Here is an 18,689-nt window from a genome sequence, read left to right as displayed (position 1 = left end):
CGCACTGCAGCGGCTGCAGGCGGTGGTTGCCCGACCCATGTCAGGGCTCAGGGCCCTAGGTTACGTCGAGGTTTCATTCCCCTGGCAAGCCAGGCAGATGCTGCTGAATCGGGTATTAGTCTTGCCTCTGAACAATTCTCCAAAGCCTGACTTGCTGAGCAATACTTACAGCCAACACAAACACTGACTTTTTCCAGTTTTTTTCTATTCAAGCAGGGATATGGACAACCCTGCCCTTAGCCAACGCCTTAGCTTTGCAAGCAAGCCAGGGTCAGACTCTGCAACCACACACCTACTTTGGGGTTTACAGACACTTAGATTTGCTTTGCACTGAACATCTGTTCAGGCAGAAGAAATTCCTTGTGTTTTCAATCCCAAATTGTTTGAATGTTAGACAAAGTCCTTTTAGAGCAGGACGTAACTCAATTCCTCTTTGAAATACATATAGAACATACATGGCTACAAGAAGCCCTGCAGTAGTCAGGGATTCTGCCCTGCTAATACCTTACATGGGGACTGCTGGAGGGAAAGAGTTAGAGATCCTCGCATGCACATCCCTTAAAACAAAAAATACCGCCAGATCTTTGAATCGCTCTCACTTTAGGACAAAAAAAAAAAAAAAAGCTTATACACCTGACACACAGAGATTCAGCCTTTCGTGTATTAGTCTTTACTGATTAACTGATTAATGAACTAATTAATCATGCAAGGGGTTAGATGAGATGTCAAAAAAACACTGCATTTGTTTTCTATTACAGATGCATAGCTAAATGGAAATAACTAAAATACCATCAGAAGCAGCCTGTGACACCAGCTGGGAATGCCAGTGCAATGGTTTGCTGGGGGGGAAGTTCAAATTAACTGTATTCACTTCACCTCCTCAAAGAACTAAACTGCCAACTGGAAAACCCTGCTAATAGAGGGGATCTCATTAACTGTAACCCTGCGGGCAGCCCAGCTCTGTGCACTGAGCTGCTCTCTGCCGCAGGCAGCAGCAGCGTTACCATTTCTGCGGAAGGCAACGAAATCACACACGTCAGTGATTTCAGGCAGCGTTTACTAACCCTGATACCACAAAATGCAGAGGGCACGGTCTCTGCACCCAAAGACCTCATCACTAACATCGCCGGTGGCCAGCAGAGCCTCCTGGGAAACATCACTGCCTGTCTGCTCTCTACGCACCCTGCCCTCGGGGACCACCAGTGGCCAAGGGGATGGTGGTCTGACTGCGGGGAGCACAGGCAGGGCTGTCACAAGTGCGGGACAGCAGAGGAGCCTGGGGCTGGCTAGGAGATTGCAAAAAGGCACCCGCAACTGCAAGAGAGCAGAAAGGTGTCGTGGGGCTGAGGGCGAAGGAGCTCTCCAGCAATAGGGTGACAAATTGGTACAGAGTTAAGTTTCTTGACACCTAGTCTGCATGAAAAGGGCTAGCTGGGATGTCGAAGCGATGTCAGAAGTTCAGAGGAAGGTGGAAAGCAACGATGACGTGAAAGAGGAGACGGGAGGAACCGACAGCACGGAGCAGCAGAGATGCCAACTAACACTAAGCCAGCAGGGAATGGAAAGAGAGGACAGCACACATCTACCACACCAAGATGCAGGACGGACGCAAGGGAAAACAACGGTGAATTAAACATGGCAGGAGGAGAAGCGGCAGCTACTGATTTTTGCAGCAGACACTTTTCTGAGAAGAAGAAAAAAGTCACCACAACTTCAAAAAAAAAAAAAAAAAAAAGTGGGGGGAGCAAGAAAGGCTATGCCATTCAGGAGAAACAAAGTATTTATGAACAATGTTGAAATAAAATAAAAGTAATGGCCCATTCTTAAAAGGATCTACTCTCAGAAGAGAGACAGTTTCTTATGTTTGTGTGCACTGCTTACGTTCAGACTTGAGCTGAAATAACAACCACTTACAAAACAGTCTTTCAAGTAAGGCAAAAAAAGGGTTTGGTTTGCTGGAGCTGAGGGTAGAACTGTTTAAAACAAGATCCCACCTGCTTTTCCCTTTTTACACTAATATAACGCAGAATGAACACTGCTTTTACAGATCTTGCATTGAGTGAATTAATAAAAAGAGCTACAAATAAATAGGCTTTAGAAATTTCTCTGAAAGCGTCATCTCTCCCATCAAGCTCAGATTCAACCAATAATTAGCAATGTTTGAACATATGCATCAGGAAAGAAAAATAATTGGCAAAACAAAATTCCAACACAAGAAAAGCTGCACAGTACCTCTCAGAGACAGGATTAAAATTTCATAAAATGAGATCTACTTGACCTACATGTAATGCAAGCCACACGTTTAAACCCCAAAGGGTCCTGCCGTCCAGGGATCGAGCTATGCATTTTCAAGGGCAGCAAATGCTATCTCACCAGCAGTGTTACACACAAATAACTTCCCTAAATTCTGAATTAACTTCTAATGCTGCCAAAATCTATGAAGAGAGCTTTTGGTGCCTGTGGAAACAGTTCTTAGAGAGCCTGAGATGGAACAACACAGCTGTTAGACAGTGCTTGATAAAATACTCAAAGAACACTTAAAAGAGTTGGTTCCTGGTTGCATGGTCCTTATTTTCTAGGTCCTGACTTGAAGACAGGGGTTTTCACTCCATTTCAGATAAGTCACAAAAGCAGAAACCCTTACATTAAGCAAAACTTCAGTCTAGAAATAGGATTATAAGAAGTCAAGAGGGTTCCCCAACAGCTCAGGAGTCTCTCTGCAACTATCCATCAGCATCAGCCAGCCTCTGAGAGCGGGCATGCAGAGCAGCGACAACTGGAACAGCAGCTGCCTAACCTCGCTTGCAGTGAGACGGCCAGTGCGGCAATGACTGTCTCCCGCGGCAAGGCCGGGGTTGGCTCTGAGCCCAGGCGGGCACTGACCGGGCAGCCACGCTTCCCAGGCCGGTGGGAAGCAATGGTAGCTCCCAGTTCTGGCATAGCAGGCACAAACCATGCTAACAGTCTCCTTATCTTAGAAAATCAAGCTGATCCAACAGCAGGGTTGATGCATGGGGAGGTAAAGGAGAGGAAAATAGTATTAAACTCAAGTTTAATTATACCTGCCTGACTTTATTTACTAAAAGGGCAGAAAGCTCAGGTGCAAATTCCACAGTGCTTTGGTCACTCAGGTTTTGCGTCTGCTTGTGCCTCTGGGCAAGTACCAGCTAATTGGGAATAATTTAAACCTTGTAAAAAAACATTTGCTACATTTGTTTGAAGGCTGTAAACAACAACAACAAAATCTTAATCTAAATTCTCCTCTGGAGAGCCTGCATATGACACTGTTGCAAGAACTTGAGGTCACAAGGAGCACAATTTTAATGCCGCAGATAAGAGAGTCACTCAAAGCCGCCCTAAAACGAAGTTACAGATCCATCTAGAGCAAGGCATATGTATAGTAAAAGAATTGAAGGGCTACTAAATTTGTTATTTTTATTTATTGTGGATGTAAAAACCTACAATGTGAAGCAGAACAAGCCTAACAATTACATACCTGTTAAGGGGTAGCTACAAAGAAGATGGAGACTCCCTTTTTACACAGAGAGGACAAGGGGGAATGGACACAAGTTGCTCTTGGGGAGATTCCGATTGGACACAAGAGGAAAACTCTCCACAGTGAGGACAGTCACCATTGGAATAATCTCCCCAGGGAAGGGATTGACCCGGCCACGTTGGACACCTTCAAGAGTCGTCTGGACAGGGTGCTGGGCCGTCTTGTCTAGACTGTGCTCTTCCCAGAAAGGTTGGACTAGATGATCCCTGAGGTCCCTCCCAACCTGGGATTCTGTGATTCTGTGTGATCACCGGTCCCCTCACAACACGTGCACAGCTTACAACCTGCCGTCATCTCCTTAGCACGTCGTTCTACACAACGATCTCACATGTTCATGCAGTGCCTGGTACAATTTCTCAAACATTGCCACGGACTGTTGTTTTAGAACATAACAACATCAATATTTTAAGCAAGAGCAATAAAACAAACTCAAATAGTACAAAAAGCAAGCTCAGACAGACCCTTCTGAACTACAATAGGTCTCTGGAGTTAAATGGGACAAAAAAGCTACATCAAGATGTTTTGCTGATATTTAATTATGTATTTTAAGAATTAAATAAATAAAAAGCCTGATCCTCAGACATATGGGGTTTGTTCCATATTTCTTCCCTTCAGAAATATTTCAAGAGCCATCACCACACATTAAAAAAAAAAGCACCAAAAAAAGGTAAACACAAACAAGCTTCCTGCCTCAGTATGCCCCTGAACAAAGTCTTCCTTGGGCACCTGTCGGGAGCATCCCAAGAGGAAATCTAAACAGCAGCTGACTAACCACCGCCTTGGCAGGCAGAAGGCAAACACCGAGACTTCCGCTGCACCAATTCCGCGTTTACTGAATCGTGATCATCTGCGGGGCCATTAACAACATAATCCACATATAAAGCTGTCAGGCTTCACATCATTGTGAAACAAGGAAATGCATCTTGCCAAACCAACAGGGAAATAGTCTTCTCCAATAGAACAGCAAAACCATAGTTAAAGAACACAGTAATACCAATGTCTTGTTCAATGAAGTGAGAACGTATTTCAGTTGCATTTGTGAAACTCCAGCAAACATTTTAAAGCGAGATCTCGACTTGGAGCTCCAACAATGAACTACTCAAAAGACACTTGCTTTCCTTGTTTCTGTGCAGACACCTGTATTTAAGAGACTCAAGTCCATACCCCAGCTTATACCACATTAGGTTTAAGAATGAGTTTGCATCCAAGGTCATGCATTTAAAGAACAGCTCTAACAATGTTGAGTACTGAAGTTTGGAGTTGAAAAGACAACTCCTGATCCACTTTTGGGCTGCAGTTTTTGTTCTTTTAAAATAACCTGGTCACCAGTATCAAGTCCTGTGCAAGCAGAACAAAACAACTGCTTCCTAAGGATCAATTTATCTGTCCTTTCTGCCAATGCAGATATAAAGCAATGTATTTAATCTAGACAACTATCTTACAAACCTGACTGTGGCAAAGGGGCTCTGAAATCCTAGGGTAGTCCACACCAAGACATGACTGGGCGTCTTCACACTCTAACACTTCACACCCCACCCCTTCACACTACTAACAAACTCCAAGGAACAGAGACTGCTTCAGAAAAAGGAAGCTCTGCTTTGCACAGCAGAGCAGGAGGTATACAGAAGTGCATGTATTTTGTCTTAAGGCTAGTATTCTCAATCTAAAAACAGCAGTGGGCTTCAAACAGAAAGAAAAAAAATCAGCCTAGAACAGAGGCAACGAGCAGCACAATTCAAAGCATATGGATGGTGCATCCAGTCGACATGCAAAGATTTTTTTTTTCACCTGGTGGCAGCAGTTCAGATGGCTATTATTAGCTCTTGCTATTTTTAGGGCATAAGAAAAGACAGAGGATTCCTGTGAGTTATGGGGTGAATACCTCCAATGCAGCTGCATAATTGCAAGATGTTGTTATACCCTGAAACACAGAGGAAGGGGTAGTAAACCACACCAGGCGCCCAACTTCTCACCATACGAATTCTCAGAGGGTTCTGTAAATATCAAGGAGAAAACAAAATACTATTTGTTTTACTTGTAAAGTGAAATTCCTACAGCCAAAAAAAGTCATTGCCACCTGACTTTCCACCGGCTGGTACAAACAACAAATGTGATAATAGCTGTAGGTGAGCATTACAGGACCTCCAAAGGAACTGTTACCTTGGGACACTGCACAGGAGTCCATCTCCTAGCCTGGTAACATGGGTTCAGTCAATGCTTTTACGGTTCTTGCTCGCTATTTCATCCTCACAAAGCAGCAGTCAGAACCGAAGTCCTTCGATGGCAGGATATTGCATTTCTATTCTCACTTCAGTGATCCCAGCCAAATGCTTTAATAGACTATCATCCTTCATTAAAAATGTATTATTCAACTAATCTACCTGTAACGAGAGCTTCCACAAGGTAACAGGGAAAAAACAGAACTAGATTTGCTTCCTAAATATAAGAGAAGGATCACGTACTAGTCAAAACAGATATGAAACTTTACTGGTAACGAGTGCTTGGAGAGGCAGATAGAAGTATCTTCTGAACAGCTCAACCCTTCTAGCTGATCTTTATGACATTCTAAGAAAAATAAGCAAGAGTAGTTACTCGAAATAGCATGAATTGGCGCAAATGGGCCAAGGAAATAACCTTCATTCCAAACACTATTAAGCTTCGGCTAGATTGACATGTAAGTTACATCCTTTAAGCTTACCAATTTATATAGCTACTTCATACATAACAGTTATATTTATTTCATTGAATGAATACTTTAAAATAATTGAATGCCCCCAAAATTACACCTTCAAGGGGAATGATTTCTATCAGTGGTTTGTTCTGAAACACACTGACTTTTGTATGCATTCTTGCAGTATGCCATGACCATGCCAAAGCCCGGCTCTTGAAACACCTTGGAGAAAGGCAACCTCAAGAGTTTAGACAACTGTTTCATGTCAGCGGTGACTGGAGGCATGCTCTTGCTCATCTGAGGCAGTCTCCATCAAGTACCATCGATGCAGCCCATTGCAAGTCGGACAAACCGAATCCCGAAGCTGAAGCCTCAGCTCCTCTATGCCAACCAAGTACACTTTGCATCAGGCAAAAAACCATAGCTTATAATTCAGAATGTATAATTTATGGTGGGTGCCCTTTAGCATCATCCTAAGTGCTCCCAACAACTATCAGAAACAGCACAGCTTGGTCCTTGGGACAAGTGACAAGCAGACTCTGCCCAGACACCGTGGACAATTAGGTTGCTGGCAGCTGACGCAGAGGCACACCCCAGTTCCCAGTGCTGCTTCAGGAAAACAGAACTGCTGAATGCTTACACCATGCATTGCAAATGGGTCACCTTACAGCCACACTGCTCCCATGGAAATACACCAGAGCTGAGGAACAAGCAGAGGTTTGCTAGTCTGTCAGGGCTCCCACAGCTCAACAATTCCACCTGCAGCAAACACATTCTGGGTCAGGCATGCTTTTCTGAAATATATATGCTCAAACCACACTTGAGAGCATAAGCTAATCAAAACTGAGGTAGTGAGGAAACAGACTCCTGACCCTACACACCTTCTTCATTGCACTGTGACCTTGCAGAAGGTTCCCACCTTGAAACTGCCAACACATGCCTACTGTGAGGTGACTCAGAATTCCCACCAAAAAAGGTTAAAATTCAGGTGAGTAAAACATGGCTACGGATAAAATGCTTGTGGTGAAGTAGTGCACCTACAAATCCCAGGACACCAGAACACACATTGTACCTGATGAGTCCGAGATCTTCACTGCACAACAGAACCACCAAAGATTCAAACAGTGCTTTTCGGAGACTCAGGCTATCACTGCAACATGAGAAATCCTTGGGGAACCTGTTTTGTAAGCAACAGGTCTCATATGAGTCAGCTTGGTTGTATTATCTATTGCTGTAGTTCACCCAGCCCCACATTTTATGCGCATATGCATGTATAAATACACACACACACTTTTAGATATTTTGATGCACAATAGCACCTCATCTCACAGAAAACATTTCTAAAAAAAGGTCATTTCAAGCAATTCGTGACCACAAATTGTGCAGAGGCCGCTTAGAATTTAGTCTGAATAGGAGAGGTTAATTTAACTTTCCATAAGCATTAGCATCATAAAGTTAACATCTTCTTGTATCTATTGATTAGAAATAACGCATCTTACACCTGTACGCTAACTGAGAATGAGCAGTAACATCAGCATTAATATCCACCAGAGGAGGTTAAACTCCAGTGAATAACTGATTTCTCCTTATCTCCCCTTACCAACAACTTTCCAATTTTAGTGCCAGGATAAAAACCTGGAAATACCACGGTGCAGACAACTGATGGAGAGCGTGCGTACACAGCTATTTGCTGAGGTGCCGAAGCCCACAGTGCCTCGCTCAAAACTGTAACATTATCAACCTGCCCATGTTTGAAGCAGGGAAAGAGACGTGCCACATTTGTACAGAATAAGGATGCCGGAGAAATAAAGACATAAGCAAACTTGCACTGTTATTTCCCACTATATAAACAAAGTGCCTTGGCAAAAGGTGTGTACTAGAATGAGGCTATTCTGCCACGAAGCAATGCCTGGGCACAGTACTGGGAGACACCTCCTTCAGCTCACACTGCAATTGGAAACACATCCCCCAGCCTTGTGTGATGTACCGAGGGCAACCACTCGTTAAAAAAGGTGCTTCCAAAACCGCATTTCAGCTCTACCTTTTTAACTGCGAGGATCAAGGACTTGCCAAACTGGACTACTTCCAGCTCCATTGGCATCATACACAGCCAACCTGGTAATATCCGCAGATCCTTCTTTTACAAGGAATCAAATGCAGTCCCTCCTGGGATGCCATGATGACCCTAATTACTTACACCATCAGGAGGTAAGCACCAGTGGAGAATGGTAACACTTTGGTATCATCAAGCTCTGTGAAATCATACTTTCTCCAAAAACTGTTCTTTCCAAACTTGGCTGAAGGGATGTGACAATTTCCCCAACAAACGTACTGAAGACCCAGCAAACAAGCTGAGGCACAAAAACCCTGAAACCCTCTGGGAGAGGAGACCAGAAAGAGGGAGTACAGTTTTGTACTGTTGACAGATGTCCAAGACCAATCTTGGGGGGGGGGGGGGGGGGGGAGAAAGGAAGGAAAAAAAACCCAACCCACAGCATCGGCAGAAGAAAATGAAAACATGGGGGACACCAGCTTCAGGTGCCTTCACTCCTAATGCTTCCGATCTCGGTTCTGCATGATCGCACCAGCTGGAGGAAAGCACCTCATTTAAAAAACAAAACAGCACACCTCCCTTGGAGAGGAAGCACTAGAATTAAACCAGTGGCCATTGTGTACTCAACAATATAGCTACCTATTAAAATTTTAAAATTGCTATGTATGAAAATTAATATGAAGGACATTCCAATATAAGTGAATTGATCGCTATGAGCCAACAGGACCCTACACAAGGATGAGAATAACTAGTCACCAACAATTTAACAGGAAATAATAACCACAAAGGCAGACCCACAGCCCACAGTCCAAGTTGCCTGAGGCTAAGCAAGGATGGTTGAAGGTGGGCCACTTGCAGAAACAAAATAATAATTTTACCCATTATCTCCACTAGGTTTTTTCATTAACAGATATGCAGACTTTCCATCATTTAAAGTCCAAGCCAACCCAAGTTATCTTTGCAGAAGATAAAGTTGGTAACCTTTGTTCAAGCTGTAGGTTCGAGTATACTCTAAGGGATTTCAACCTGCCTCTTCCAGAGATCATCACGTTGCCTTTCAAGGTTCATGTTATAAAACAACATATCTTTGTTTTAGTAAAGGAAAAAATAATTATCTTGTGCACACATAAACCATATTGTTTGGTGTGGAGATTTTTGGAGCTTTAAATATTTTCCTAGATATTACCCTCCCCCATCAAAACCAGCTGGTATTTTTAACTGTAAAAAATAAAGGTCAGTTCCTGCGAACAAGGTTGGAGATTAAATAGTAATACACCTTTTCTGTCAGCATCTAAAACTGACACTAAAGATATTTTCCTAAACTGACCTTTATCCAACGCTGTTTGTGATCGAATCAAGAGACTGCATTACAGATGTAGCTTGAAAGGCTTGTACTGTCAGCGCAGGGACCACCGGCCGCTCAAGAAGAATCCCTTGTATCGGACTTTAAATTAGGCTCCATCTGTAACGAAACAACATTAGAAAATGGTTTCTTGGCTGACTTCCACCTCATGACACTGTGTGCTTGCAAAAAAACCCCCAACTTTTAGGCAAACAGTGAAATTAACTTGCCTTGCAAAGCTTTCTTGATAAAAAGAGATTTCTGGTTAGTTCTCCAAACCCTTTCATACTACCTCCTCTTCCTCCTCTCAGGCAGAAAGGCACTTTGGCAAATGTCCTGGCTCTTTCCTTGATTTGTTTCCTGTTTTCTCTACACTGCTTATTCTTCCCCCACCTTTTTTTTTTTCCTATGTTGCTTTTGCTTTACATCTCCCTGTGCATAATTGTGTAACATTTTGCAAACCAAAGCATCCATGAACTTGCTGAAGCTGTCCATCTCCACTGTCAAAAATATATTTGTAATTTGTAGAAGAAGACATGAAGAAAAAACCACACAGCACTAAACACACCGCTGCACGTTACAGAATAATTTTGTAAGCTTGCTGAAAAGCAAAGTTGCAGCAGCAGTGCTCTGTCACAGAGCACAGCATCTTCAAAGCAGGGCTGAGAGCTCGTGCTTCATCAGTCTCCTAGAGATATAATGAGGACCATGTTCTTTACCTGGGCAAGTACAGAAACACCGAGAGGTTAAGTGATTTGCCCAAGGCCATACAGTAAGTCACAGACAGACCTAGGGTTAGGTTTCAGATGCTCCTGGCTAATATCCTGCATTCAATTACATCTACACAAAGCATCTCATTTAACAGAGGCCAGATAAAGGAATCAGCCTGGGACGAACATCAAACCCCCTCATAATTAAAACAAAAATCAGTCAAACCCCTCCCCATATGTAAATGCAGGTAGCACGTTACAATCGGGCCCAATACAATTACCTAAGCCAACAAAATAAAAGCCACAACAACAAAAGAGCATGGAAAATAAGTTCTAGCTAATTTAAATAGAGGGCTTCAACGCAAAGTGAACAAGTGGCTTTTTTAATTCACCATCACGAACTGCAAAGCACGGGACTAGAACATTCATGGACTGTCTCACAAGGGAGAATTAACTGAAGACAACAGTTTAGAAGCTACCGAAAATAATCTTTACGATACCTACATGCTAACAAAGAGACAAACACAGGGTTGGGACAGATACAAAAGCAACCACACTCTCATGTGAATGTCAGCAACAGCAGTGCAGAAGCTGACAAGGAAAAACACGAAACGAGCAAATACCACTTGACACCTGAACCAGACTTTGAAGAGAAAGACAAATAAAACCCCAGGACCAAACAGCAAACTGTGAGCAAATCTGAGCCAGCAGAGGCACTTACGCAGGGAGTTAAATCCAGGAACTCCAGCAGCAGTTACAGGGGTAGGGAGTGTGCAAGAACCAGGTTAGCTGCAAGTCCCTCTGACTTGCCCAGGGCACTCTCCAGCCATTTACATCCAGACCCCCCACCACACACACAGCATAAAAGACCCCGCACTGTTACTCATTACCAGAAACTATTTATTGCCAGAAGCTCCCTGTACAGTATGCCTTCTTCGGTTTCAAAACGTTTCTGTGGACATTCAAGCCAATGGAGAAACGCTTCATTAGCTGCTCCATTTAACACAGTTCAATTCAGACTCTAAGAGAACGGATGCTATTTAAGCTATAGACACAAAGCAGTATGAAACATGACCGAGATACTGATTTTTTGGTGGGGGGAGTGTCAAAAAATGCTTTTCACCTCCCAAGTGAGCGACTGACCTCCCAAGTAACTTTTCCGGTATTTTCTGTTGCAGAATTATGACAGCTCCTTAATATGGACACCTATTACTGCTCTAAAGGCTGTATAAACATCGATTAATGAATAATCACCCCACAACCATTGAAGCTATTTTCCTCATTTATAGATATGGGCGGGAGGAGAATCAAAAAAGCCAAAAGCAGAGCAATAGCCCAAGGCCACAAAAGCAAGTCAGTAAAACGCTCAGGGAGAAAGCTAAGCTGCATTTGTTCCCCTGTGCCTTACCTCCCAGCAAATACTTATTCTTTCCTTAACCCAAAGGTTCAGACTGGGGAGGCTCTGTGGTAAACCTGACAATCAGCGGACGCACATCTTTTTGGGTGGGAGGGAGGCTCAAATCCCTGCACAGGTTTCAATCGACGCTGCCGAAACGCGCCGTCCCGTGAGGCACAGAGGTGAGAAGAGCCCCTCGGATGGGTGGCCAGCCCGGTGGCCTCGCCTCACCTCACCACCCCTCACCTCACCACGCCATGCCACGAGCGAAGGCCTCACCTGGCACAAGGGCCCTCGCGCCGCCGGCCTCGGCACCAGCCGCCTCACGGTCCCCTGGTGAATCCGCTCTTCTCTAAACGAATATTGAATTGTTTAAATATTCATGGCGCGCCCGGACGTCCCCAGTCCACCGGCAAAGAGCGGCCGCGGGCCCCGGCCCCGCCCGAGCAGGAGGCATCGAGGCGGAGCCCCGGCTGCCTTCACACCCCGAGCCCGCACCGGCGGAGCGCGGCCTCGCAGCTGCTTGGACCCCACGAAACCCCATCGGGCTCCAGATTAAGGAGATGGTGCCTCGAGAGAACCGGCCCGGGTCGGCCCGGGGGCCAGCGCTGACCCCTCCTGTGGCGGCGTGTGACAGAGCTGTCCCGGGGCCCCCGGCCCGGCGCCCGCGGGGGCAGCGGCCGCCCGACGGCGCTGACATACCTGCTGCACGGGGCCCCGCGGCGCGCCCCGGGCCGCCCGGCCGCTGCGGGGGCTGCCCCCGCTCCGCCAGCGCCCCGGCCCGCCCCACCCGCGCTCCCGGCACGGCCGCCCGCCTCGCCGGACTTTGCCACCCGCGCGGAATCGAGCGGCCCCGGGACGGCCCCGCGGGTGCGGCCGGGGACCGGCCCCGCTCCGCCGGTACCGCGGCGCCCGGGTTTCGGCGGGAGCAGCCGGCAGAGGCAGCGCCCCGCGGCCGGGAGCGGCGCGGCCCCAGCCCGCCCGCCGGCAGCACCTGTGGGCGCGCGTCCCGGCGCCGCTCGCTCGCTCAGGGCCCTCTCATGCCTCCGACGGCCCCGCGCCCGCCCGGCCGCCCCGCGGGAGCCGCCGTCAGACCGGACAAACGGGTTCCCCCGGTTGGCGGGGCCGGCCCCGCCGCGCAGGAGGAGGGGAGGGGCCGCTCCGGCCCCGTCTCGGCCCGGCTGCTCCCGGCCCACGAGAGGGGAGGCGGCGGGACCCCCGGGCGTCGCGGCCCCGGTTCCACGGCGGGGCGGCGCCGCCCCCGCCTCTCCCCGGCCGGCCGAGCCCTGCGGCTGCCGCCGCCCCGGTAGGTGAGGGGTGGCGGGGCCGGGCCGGGCCGGGCCGTGAGCAGAACCCCCTCCCGCCGAGGGCCCGCAAAACGCGCTTCCCCTTTGCGGAGGGTTCCCCGCGACTTTCCGGCGTCGGGGAAGGCGGGAGGCGGCGGTTCGCACACGGGCTCAGAGAGGAGCAGGATGGGCGCCCGGGCCTGAGGGGCCAAAAGCTGAATCATGAGGTGAAAATGTTGTTGGCGGTAGTAAAGAGCAAACAGAACGCATTACCCCAGACGAAGAGGCTTCGTCTCTCCCCTTCCTCACGATACGCCGTGTGGCAAGGCCGCCCCGGCTCTGCCCCTCTGTATCTGCACCTCCCTTACGTGGTGTCTGTGGTTCTTTCGTCACCCAGAGATGCTGCGGGTGCCCCAACAGCAGCGCGCTTCTCTTGGGTAGCGCGGCACTGGCAGTGCGGGGCGACTCGCGCGGTGTTTTGGGCCACGCCACGCTGAGGGTTGGGGAGCAGCGGCTCCCGAGCCCTTGAGGGAGGAGGAGGACAGAGCCCCAGGCCCCCCTCCCCACCGACAAAGGCCAGGCGTGGAGCAGAGCACAGTCCTGCGTGGGTTTGGGCCAGTGCTGAGGGAGCCTGGCCTGGCTTCGTCACTCACCGCTCCGGTGAGGCCTGACAGAAAAGCAACACTGTACCGATGAGGGCTGGGGTGACGGCTACCGCCGTCTGCTCGTCACCCCACCGTGTGCAGGAGCAGCGGTCAGTCTGGCACAAAGACAGCGTTCAGCGCACCCCAGGGCACCGGGCCTCGGGGAATGGATGCTGGGCACCAAGGAGGCACGGCTCTTGCCATAGGTGCCTCCCTCCCGGTGTTTTTTTAAGTGACAGGATTACTTTATCCCATCTTAATTAGTAGGACTGTGCGGTGTTACAGGGAAAATTTTGTAAGAGGTACAGGACTTCAACCTTTTGGCCTTTGAAAAAGGTCAAAGTAGTCTCCTGGTTCCCAGGTCCTTTCAAGGAAGGGTTGGAGAGTTGGAGGATGGTCAGTCATGACATTGTCAACACTTGAGACCGATAGTTTTGCTTTTTAATTAAGTAACAAATAAAGCAGTTATCTTTGGGGTCGACAGTAGTGCAATTCTGCTACATGCTGTATCTATTTGCAGTCCTCTTCATTGTATTTTACTTCTTTGAGGCTGTAGCAAATTACGCATAAACATCTCAGGAGCCTACTGGGAACTCGTCAAAGGAATGTGGCAAGCTCTGACTGTAAGTTTTAATTCAGTGAGGTTTTGTAAACTTTAGTATGTGATCCTGGATGCTGCTGTACTTGGCTACTAGTTCCCCTGACTTGAAATCTGGAGGTTGAGAGGTTTTGCTAGCCTGTTTGTATCCTGTGTTTGTTGATTGGGTCACCCTGTCTCAGAGGCCTTTGCGCTATTGTTTTGCTGCCGCGCGCGCGCACACACACACACACACACACACACAGAGACACGCACCTGCCCTGTCTCTGCATTCATTGTGGCAGCCCTGGCAGCTGTCCTGGCTGCGGGAGGTGCCCCCAGGACAAACAGCACCAATGGCTTTATCCTGCAGGCGCTTTGACCTCCACGTACACTGGTGCACACAGAATAGAGACTCCCTCACCCAGGAAAGCGTTTAGAAATGGAGTTTACTGAGAATTCAGGGCAGACTGCGCTGATCAGGCAGTTCTTCCCCAGACCACCTGGATCCCTCCCTTCTCCACCTGTGGTGCCTCCCCTGACCACCCCACCCCGTGCTCTGCCCAGAAGCTCTCCCCTGCATCCTGTAAGGTGTCTCATGCCCCCTAGGCAGTAGCCCCATCAGTCTGTAGGGTTATGGTGGCTCGCTGTGATGGGTGTCACACCTGGACCTTGGGCCTGGTGGCTCTGCGGTGACAGCCCCGGCTGGGGCTGGGGCAGAGGCTCTGTTTCCCTGGCTGGGTTGTTTGGGTGCCCCTCTCCCCCATCCCCTGTGCTCCTTTGAGTGTGGGGAGACAGGCCAGGTTTTTAGGGCATAGCTAAAGAGTTAATTAACCCCCTCCCCACAAATGTCCTGGGCATACCAAGGCCCAAGGGCAATTCTGAAACAGTGCAGGGTGCTGATAGAAGCCAAGAAATTAATGTCTGGAGCAGGTATTGGGAATGGTGGTGTTCGGAAGGGCTCTTCGTGAAGCTGCCCATGGGAGCCTGCACCAGTCTTTGTAACAGCAAGAATTGCCTAAACCCTTTTTATTGCTTTCCAGAAATCTCTTTCCTGGAGTGCCATTATAATTGAAAAGTTTCTTATATAGCCCAGCTTAGAGCAAAATGGTCACTAAAAGTTCCTAAAGAATGAAGAAATTTTTGAAATTATTATGAAATTTTTGCATATGCTTTTATTCATAAATAATACAGTTTACAGCAAGTGAAATGCAGATGTTTACTGATCTGATTAGATAGAAAAAATAGAAAATATTAGCTGTCTCTTGAAGTGTTGATGGGAACTGTAACATAAGCCAAATGCTCTAGTGTTTATTATGCTTCTTCTGCAATAAAGCTTTTCATTATTTGCTCAGTGGCTGGCTGATGCAAGTTAAACATGTACTTCTATCATGTTTTCTTTCTAAACCAGCCCAGCTTCTTTATTTTCTTTTACATGAAACTTTATTTGTTTTTCATTTGACTTTATTTGTATAAGTGAAACCTCCAAAACTCTACTGAAAATTGTTGCGCTGCATTCTGTTCCTGGTTTTGTTTTGCAACACCTATCCCAGTAGCTCTGTTTTTGAAGCTGTGTACACTAAGGCAAACTGAGGCTAACCTACCAGCATCCACCATGCTGTATCTCCTTAAAGACAGGGTAAAAGCTGCTTGTTATGGTTTCATAATTCCTCTTTGTGATGGTTGGATCCATTCTTGTTATGGGTGTATCTCATTTATGCTTTGTTACGACTGTTGATGTGTTCTGCGGTACCTGCAGACACCGTGAGAGCTCCTAGGCAGAGAACTGAGTCGTATCCTCAGGCGCCGTGACCAGATGGTCGTTCTGCCCTGCTGATGTGCTCAGCGGGGAGGTTTGGGTGTGTACGCAGGCTGAGGCTGCTGCAGCACAAAGCAGTTGTCTCCGCTCTTGCATCCCAGTTTGCAGTACTGGATCGCAGTACCATCTCCTTACAGTGCCGTGCTCAGCAGCAGCAAAAGCGTTGTGCTGTCACAGTGAACTGCATCAATGGGATTAACGAGGCTGAAAAAATAACTTCTGTTTTTGCACTGGGTAAAATTTCACTAGGGCTGGTTCCCTCGTCCAGGTTGTTCAGGTTACCTGTGAACTCAAATGTTTGCATTGCATGGAGCAGAGAGTGGTACAGTGGTGAAGGAAAACAGTTGGGGAAGGTGCTCAAAATTGGAAAGAAGTGACATTTGGGCAGCAATACTGGCTTAAATGCTCACCAAGTATGGCTTTGGGGTCTCTGCTGTGTTGTGTGTTGGCACGGTTTGGGTTAATTTCTCCTCAGGAACCAGCTGCTGTATTCCAACTCCGCTTCTCACCCACAGAAGGTAGGGTCAAAGCTGCAGCTAGTGCTTGCAAGAATTTCCAACGTTGTCATCCATTTTAAAACCACCTGCCCCTTGGGCTGAAACTTCCCATATTGATCAAACCTGAGTGGAATGAAAAGCTTCTTCATACATCAGGATATTTTAATAACACAAAATCCCCCTGTCTTTCAACAGGTGAGGAGGATATGCAATTCCCCGGAGGGCATCGACTTTGCTCCCCATCATGCAGACCCCCTCCCGAAGAGGATGTTATCTGTGTTTGATCGCGGTGAGGTTCAGGTGACTGCGTCCAGGGAATAGTCCCCATGTGGCTGTAGAGAAACCAGCATCTGATCTGTTGCACCTTTGTTTCTCAAGTCATAATATGAAAAATTAGTGAGAAAGACCACAGTTGAATTTCTGCCATTCTCGAAATGAGAAATGTACTTTAACATGCCTTCTTAGTTTGGCATAACACTAGTCTTATTATTGAACAGGTATACGAGTGGGGGGGGGAACCCAAAATGCTTGGTATCTTGTAGTTTTTTAATCAATCTACCATCAAACCCATGTATCTTTTGATCTCCTGCTGCAGGCTTAGCTAATAAAAGTGTGTTTGATCATGATGTATATGGGAGAACCTGGCTGAGGCTAACACTGCTTAGCTATTCATTTATGAGTAGCTATTGCAGAAATAGAATCTGCCCACTTGTGGATGCTGCTCTATAATAAAAGTGATCTTTGTTTTGGGCTGACACATATCTAAGAGCTTGCTTGGTTTATTTTTCAGCAGCAACAATATTCAATTTTCCTGTGCCAGAAAAAGTCTTGTTCAGATAGGCTTTTTTTTCCTAGACCTAAAATACGACGCTGGATTCAAAAGTTGGGTCTTTCAGCACCTTTCTCTTTTACTACCTGCCTCAGATTCCTCACACAGGAATAAAAACAAAGTTAATTAAAAATCAGTAACGTTTTGGCTTAACAAAGCAGCAGAAGTTTACTTACTCCTCTGACAATTCCATTACTGTCCAGGAAGTTAATTCATGTCCAGGGGTGAATGTTGGGTCTCTACATCAGTTTTCATTAAGTAGCTGTATGTGCAGCTAGGTTTGCATGACGCCCTTTCACGAAGATTATTAGAGATAAAAAGGCCCCTGAGCAGTGATTGATGGCCCAGTCCAAATACTACTTTTTACACTTAACAAAGTACTAGTCCAAGCTTGAGGGAAATGCAGCAGCTGTTCTGTAAATCATGGGCATGATGAAGGAACTTCCGCTGCTGCTGCTCACAGGCCCTGATCTTGTTCGGTCCCAGCAAATATCTCCAATTCTGTTTTTGGATTTTTCTCCTATATACTTCCTTCCTCTCCTTTATTCCTCAGTCTCACCTTTCACTCAGGCTCCTTTGCCCCAACATAGCAACATGCTCTAGTCAAAAATAGCTCATTTCTGCACCGTTGCTCCTTCTCCTTTTCCCTCCCTCTACTCCTATTTGTCCTATTTTGTCGGTGTTGGGACTCACCACATCAGGTCTGAGATTTCCTGGGAGGCTAGGAGGACTTGAGCAGAAATGGTTCTTGCCTAGCCTCTCCTCACTGCCAGTCTGGCGGAAACACAAGTCCCATCCCTGTGTCCACGAGTTAATGTGTATTTCAGCAGGCAGTGTGTCCCTGGCCCTGCCATACTCCTCCTTCCCAATCAGCCTCCCGCTCCACTCTCTGCTGGAGTTTTCAGGAAAGGGAGCAGAGGGGACAGGGCAGAATCCCGTAAAAGGATGTGACCCTCCGTAAGGAGCGGTGTGTCCTTCGTCCTGCTGCACAAAGCCTTGCAGAAGGAGCTGCTGTCATCTGAAGAAGTTAACCCTGGCACCTGTTAATTCCTGGGGGATGGAAAACAATTTTGTTTTTAATAAACATAGTCACTTAGAGATAAGCAAACTGACAACAAACACAGCTACGGGAATGTTTTGAATCTGCCAGGCAGGTTATTATTTTTCCCATTGATCTCCTACAGATTTCTGTACAACCCCCAAGGTGAATATAAAGGTGCCTGACCTGAGTTTGTTTGGTTTCATTGTGTTCCTCATCACCAGAATGTTTTAGAACTTCAGGCATTGATTTATTTTTTGAGAAGTGGGA

General features: G+C 47.1%; 1 protein-coding gene and 1 long non-coding RNA gene across 3 annotated transcripts in view; one reads left to right on the top strand and one right to left on the bottom strand.

Moving 5' to 3' along the window:
• The window catches only part of ATP8B1 (ATPase phospholipid transporting 8B1), a 42,727-nt gene extending 29,739 nt beyond the window's left edge, over positions 1–12,988 (bottom strand). The window contains exons 1-3 of one of the 2 annotated variants that reach the window (XM_064439612.1): positions 12,723–12,988; positions 12,008–12,080; positions 9,608–9,742 (exon numbers count right to left, since the gene is read on the bottom strand). The gene's annotated coding sequence lies outside the window, so the exon portion shown is untranslated. The remainder of the gene's footprint in view (positions 1–9,607; positions 9,743–12,007; positions 12,081–12,722) is intronic. The other variant, XM_064439613.1, reaches the window with a different exon arrangement.
• LOC135310693 (uncharacterized) lies at positions 12,623–17,306 on the top strand. Its single transcript, XR_010370784.1, has 3 exons — positions 12,623–13,241; positions 14,208–14,281; positions 16,747–17,306. It is a non-coding gene; the product is annotated as an uncharacterized LOC135310693 (long non-coding RNA).
• The last annotated feature ends 1,383 nt before the right edge of the window (positions 17,307–18,689 follow it).

The sequence above is a fragment of the Phalacrocorax carbo genome, chromosome Z, assembly GCF_963921805.1.
Source record: "Phalacrocorax carbo chromosome Z, bPhaCar2.1, whole genome shotgun sequence".
In the NCBI taxonomy this organism is placed as follows: Eukaryota; Metazoa; Chordata; class Aves; order Suliformes; family Phalacrocoracidae; genus Phalacrocorax; species Phalacrocorax carbo.
This window is presented reverse-complemented; position numbering and strand designations above follow the sequence as displayed.